This window comes from Leptonychotes weddellii, chromosome 6 (genome assembly GCF_054177405.1).
Source record: "Leptonychotes weddellii isolate Sample4059 chromosome 6, ASM5417740v2, whole genome shotgun sequence".
Lineage (NCBI taxonomy): Eukaryota > Metazoa > Chordata > Mammalia > Carnivora > Phocidae > Leptonychotes > Leptonychotes weddellii.
Window position 1 is genome coordinate 71,466,234 of NC_138374.1, and position 6,601 is coordinate 71,472,834.

A 6,601-nucleotide genomic window follows, 5' to 3' on the forward strand; every position below is an offset into this window, starting at 1 on the left:
CCCCCCCCCCCCCCCCCCCCCGGTTTTCTAAGGCGATTAGATACACAGGTAGAGTTTTCGGGAGGGACAGAGACACATTTCGGAAACTACTTTACCCCTTAGTCCCTCCAGCAAAACAGACCATTTCCTCTAGGCTGATGGGCAGCATCAGAGATCAGAGAGGATAAGAAACAAACTGAATATTCACCCCGGAATGAATCCACGTGGACTCTGCGGGATTTTCTCTGCCCTGAATCTTCAGTGCCACCTACTGAGGCAGCCAGGAAGTGTCGCGGAGCCCGTGAAAAGAAGTAACGATCACAGTAAGAGGAAACTTTTGCTTTTTACTGAAGACCACACGTTTTCATTTCATAATGGAGCTGCCCGGACATGATAATATTTTAATAGGTGAATCCTTTTGAGAAGCTCTTACACCATTTTGAATTCAATATGAACAACAGTCGTGAGTCGGTGGTCAATACCTGTTGAATCATTGTTTCGTGTTTATTTCATTTTTTTAAGGATGATATCTTGGTGTCATTTATTAACTTAGCAACTTATTGATAAATTTATGATAAAAAGGTGATAACTGCATAGTTATATGAATGGATACAAAAAATACATATAAAAATAGATTTGTAACAATTCTTGTTCTTGGAGATAAAGAGCCAAATAATTACTGAGAAATGAATGATTGAAAAATATCACTTGGTAAGCAATCCACAGGTTTTATTCCTAAAAGAGACTAATTATTTCTTAGAATAACTTTGTGATCTCAGCTGTTTATGAATTTACTTTTCTATACAGGTGTAAGAATGGTTACAAAAATATGCAGCCTATGGTAAGCACACTTCTCTCTAACATTTGTGGAAACTAGAACAAAAGTACAAATGGGAGCCAATATACATATGCATTAACATTTAAAAGTTATGAACTAAAAGGTTGAACAATGTTTTGTGTTTAAAAATGATTATTTTAAGTGATAGAATTGAAGATTCGACGCCCCACACCCCTTTTGCACACTTCTGACGTCCTTGTAATCACCAGGATATTGGTTTTAGGAGGCACACAAGTCTAGGAGGGAAAAACAAGAGGCAAGTGACATTTTTCTCCAAGTTGCTATTCCCAGGACTGTTGACATCTGTGTCATAAAAGAGCCCCATGATGTAGTAAGTTTGAGAACTACTATGTACTGATCCCTTTCTCAGCGACTTATGACGCACATTAAGGTAGTAGAGGTTTTTAGATTCTCTGACGGCAAGAAATCTGTCTAATCCAGTGTTTCTTAAACTTAGTTGAACATGACTTATTTATTTTAAAGCATTTCAGATACAGGGCTCTCACACAGTAGACACCATGCCAGGTGCTTGGCATACGTGAGCAGATTTACGCCTCATTACAGCCTGCGAGTTTACAGAGGAAGGAGCTGAGGGCTGAGGGGCCTTTTGCAGTGCACATTGTTAGCAACGGTGCTGGAACTGAAAGCCAGGCCTACCTGACGCCTAAGTGTAGGCTGTCCCCAACTCCACCACATGGACTGGACGCGCCATTGCAGTTTTTCCACATGGTGGGGGGCAGGATCTTCTGCTTGGCAAGGCGAAGCGTGGTCATGAGAGCCCTCATTTTCAGTTGGCTTTTCCCTGGGATAGAGACCCGTAAAGGCTCCTCTGGGAGAAGCAGGTGATTTCTCCTGGATGTTAAGTATTGTGGCCTCTGCCTGTGACAGAGGCACCGTGTCACTCTTCGCAGACTCAGCTGTCTCCTTCCAAAGCTGGTCCCATTTTGCAGGATATCTGGAGAGAAAGGATGTCTCTGGGGAATTTGTCATTTGTGCAGCATGCATCGGCTTCCGTTCCTTCCCAGGTCTGTACTGGGCTTGGGTTTCTTAGCCACGAAAGCGGAATTTATAGTCGAATTCTCTGAGACTCAGGTTCAAAGGCTTTTCCTGCTGAGATCATAGATTTTGTACCTTACCAACGAGGAGTAGCTGTGAAAGAACCGGCAGTTCCAGGAGGTCACCTGTTCAGAAGGTATTTTTAGGCAGACTATTTTGGGAGCTTTATAGATATAAGTTGAATGAGAGCGGTCCTTTTGGAGAGGGGGCAGGGCAGGACGGGCTCTTTGAACGGTGGCTCTATCCCTCACACCCTGCGACCCTGAGTCTTGGTTTCGTCACACGGCCAAAGGAAGCAAACGTACCTCGTTCTTCAGGCTGAACTGAGGACCAGATGAGGTTCTGAGTATCTTCATTCTCTTGTTCCAAATTGTTACGAGCCCATGAAACCCAACACAGACTACCAGCTAAAAAAACAGCTGACAATGGGGCGCCTGGGTGGCTCAGTTGGTTACGCATCCACCTTTAGCTCAGGTCATGATCTCAGGGTCCTGGGATCGAGCCCCGCATCGGGCTCCCTGCTCAGCGGGAAGTCTGCTTCTCCCTCTCCCTCTCCCACTCCCCCTGCTTGTGCTCACTCTCTCACTCTCTGTCAAATAAATAAATAAAATCTTTTAAAAAAGCGGCTGACAAGATTTGTTGAAGTGGATGTGAAAACCTGCGTGTCTGACCCACGTTGTAGAGAATATTCTGGATTCCCCACCACCCCCCTTCCAACAGTGGATTAAAAAGACAGTAAATTTAAGAAGTTTGAGGAGACAGGAGGAAATCCAGACTTTTCATGTGGATTAGAAATAGGATTACGGCACATCACGAAAATAAATTTGTATTACATAAGTGATGCGTGTGTATAATATTCCCTCCTGACTGTGTGCTTGGTTTGAAGCTAGGTGCCCACACGGGGCGGCTGGCGCCTCCCTTCCCTTCAGAGTATCCATGTGAGAAGACATTCTCTGCTCCCACACCCTCAGGGAGAAGCTACAGATTCGTGTGGCTTGGTGTGAACCGGCCCACGTTCACCTTCAAGGTGATGCTGCCTCCGTCCATGTTCAGCGCCCGTCTCTGAGCCGCTACGGCCTTAACAGTGAGCCGGTGGGGAGGATTTTCGCTGCCTGGCCTCGGATGGCAGAGTAGTGAACAGCTACCCTGGGGGCCCCAGAACAAAGGTCCAAGCTCTGCGGATGGAAGGGCAGGCCGGCCAGAGGTCTACTTGTGTGAGGAGTCCAGGAACTTCGAGGAAGGGACAACTGATGCTTGGACATCAGCTCCTCCACGAAACCCCTCTCCGTTTTAGGGGTGTCACTGAAACCAAACCCCAGCCTCCTGGGACCAACTCTGAATCTGGGAGGAGGGGAGCTGTCACAGGGGATTGACTTGAACACAGGGATTGCATCTGTTCCAGCCCCAGAAGCAGGTGCCTGGTGGTTCACCTTCACGGGCTAGGGCAGTATTTCTAAGTGTGGGATGCACTTGTTCCAGAACCCGAGAGGCCTGGCAGGCATTGTGTTTTTTTCTCCTCTTTTCCCCCAGAGAGCCACTTGTTCACCACCACTGGCTCAGGTGAATGGAAGTGGCCAGAGGGGGACCGATGGACCAGGTAGAGCCCCCATAAGCCAGACTTCAGTCGGTCTCTGTTTATTACCTGACACTCCATAAGCCCTACTCTAACAGGAGGCAGTGATGATGCTCTGGGGACTTTGGGCAACAGTGTCACCTCAGATCCCATGGGCAGTCATCTTAAAGCCTCTGAGTTCTCCCTCCGCCAGCCTGCAGTCACCCAAGTAAACAGCCAGGGCTCTTTTGGGAAGGTGATCATTGCACTGTGTTCTGGCCACAGTGTTGTGGGGCCTTTCCTTTTGGGGATCTGGCCATCTCTTCAGTCAGTGGGTCTTGGATCTGAAAACTCTTTCCAGTCTGAGAACAGAGCAAAGGATCTTGACTTATTGAAGCAACGGGCTCTCAGCCTCCAGCTCCCCTACACCCTCAATGCCCGCCTGCCTAGTTTGCTTGTAGGGACACAAGAGGATTCGCAATATCCTATTAACCATTTCCACAACTCCATGTGGCTGAGGGCCCCTGGGCTGTCCGTCTGACATTGCTGGTTACTAAGGTAAGGCAGCTCCCTGGCTTCGGGCTGGGAGCACGGTCTCCTGGTCTCTCTCACTCTGGGGCCCGTCACCCTGACGTACCCCACCGTCAGCCCTGGTCGGCAGAGGAGAGCCACGCGCTAGTACATCCCTATGGCACATGCTCTGGGCCCTCCGCCTGCGGGACTTTGGACCCACAGTATCTCCAGCCAGCATGCCACCTCTCTGAACCTTTCGATTTCCTCCAGCATTTTCTAGGGCAACTTAGGCATTTGTACTGCAATCAGAGTGGGTCATCATTTTCTCCAGGCTCTAAGAATCACCTGTTACATGCAGGGCACCTGCGTGGCTCAGTCAGTTAAGGGTTCAGCTCTCAATTTCAGCTCAGGTCATGACCTCAGGGTCATAAGATCAAGCCCCGTGTCAGGCTCTGCACTCAGCTTGGAGACTGCCTGAGTTTCTCTCTCTCCCTCTCCCTCTGCCCCTCCCCTCCCCTCCCCTAAAATGAATAAATAAATCTTAAAAAAAAAGAGCCACCTATTATATGCAATGGAATATTATCTAATCCAAAATAAAACAAAACAAAAGCAGGAAATCCTGTTATTTGCAACAACATAGATGGAGCTTGAGGGCTTTATGCTAAAGTGAAATAAGGCAGACAGAGAAAGACAAATACTGTCTGATCTCATTTATATATGGAATCTAAAAAAAAAAATGGAATTCATAGATCCCAAGAACAGATGGGAGGTTGCCAGAGGAGGAGAGTGGTGGGTGGGCAACATGAGTTAATGTGGTTGAAAGATACAAACTCCCGGGCGCCTGGGTGGCTCAGTCGGTTAAGCGTCTGCCTTCGGCTCAGGTCATGATCGCAGGGTCCTGGGATCGAGTCCCACATCAGGCTCCCTGCTCGGCGGGAAGCCTGCTTCTCCCTCTCCCACTCCCCCTGCTTGTGTTCCCTCTCTTGCTGTATCTCTCTCTGTTAAATAAATAAATAAAATCTTTAGAAAGTGATTATTTCACAATATATACATATACCAAATCATTGTGTTGTACACCTTAAATTAATGCAATGTTATACGTCAAAAAAAAAGTCATCTGAATTAGGCAGAATAATACCCCTCCCCACCCCCAAAGATGTCTGTGTCCTAATCCCTGGAACCTGTGAATTTGTTACCTTCCCTGGCAACGGGAAGTTCGCAGCTGTGATGAAGGTCCTTAATTTAATTAGGATTAAGGATGGGGAGAAGGGCCTCGGTTATCCACGCGGACCTCAATGTGATCACAAGGGTCCTTACTAGCGGAAGACGGAACCAGATGGTCAGAGAGCGAGATTCAAAGGCGCCATGCAAGGCAGGGGCCACAAGCTAGAGAATGCCTGCAGCCTCTAGAAGCTGGGGAAGAGAAGGAAACAGACTGTCCCCTAGGCTCCAGAAGGAACCCGGCTTTGCCGGTATCTTGATTCTGGCCAGTCACATCCATTTTGGACTTCCAATCTCCACAGCTATCCGGTATGAGACCTGTGTTGTTTAAGCTGTTTCAGCTTGTGATGATTTGTTATAGCAGCAGAGAACTAATATAGCCCCTGCCATGAGTTCACCCCTTCCTTAGGGATTTGTCTCCAAAGTGCCTCAAGTCTATGGACTCTGCCTTCTCCGTTGGCCCTCGAATCCAGCCCACACACAATCCAACCCCAGGGGTTCTCCTTTGGCTTCTGCTCGTATCTGCTGGGCAATCTTTGCCATTCCTTCTGGGGGTATAACCTCTTTCCTCTCCTATCAGCCCCAGCATGTCCAAAGCTGAGTCACACTGGATTTGACCCTTTCTGTAGGCCTGACAGTCAGGCGAGGAGGTGGGAGCATCGCCTTAGGGGGACGCCTGTTGCCTGGTGCAGGAGAAGCTTCCGAAGTGTCTTCCCACACAGGGGACATGCTAGTTCTTCTAGCAAGGGTCTAGAGGGTCTCTGCAAGCTTTTGGAGGGGGAAGGGTATCTGTAGAGCCAAGATCCTTGGGGGTATCCACCCAGACGTCCCCATCCCACATTTAAGGGTCCCATGTTTTCCCAACCAGAGACATGGTTTCAGCTTAACTGACCTATTTTGGGTATTTAGATGTGAGTAACTGTATGAATTCAAGGACAGCACTCCACGAGTCAGCAAAATCATACACTGTGCACAGTAGACTCAGTAAATATTTGTGAGGTAAAGAGGAAGAAGGGACATTCTACAATATTCCAAGAGCAATAGGTATGCTCAGAGAAAAGATGAGAACAGGTTCTAGAGCCACTAATTCTGCTTTATTATTGAAATGTCTCTGGAGTTCTGCAACTCCAACTATCAGGTTCGGAATAGGCTCCTCAGCTCTTTGCTTTTCCACTGCAAGAGATAAGCTACTGACGAAGTCCTTGGGTTCTCTCAGCCCGGAGCTGTCTGTCCACCACCCTCAGTTTCACACTGTCCATCTGTGCAGTGTTAATACAACCCGGTAATGACTCACCAACTCTCTCATCTTTGCAAGACTTGTTCCCCAATATCTTTCAAATGCCTGAGTCACTGTACTGTTGGCATTCCCTTCTACCAGGGCATTTCCCCGGGGTAACACCAGGGAAATCTTCAGCCAGCGGGCTGCCACCTGCAAGGGACAC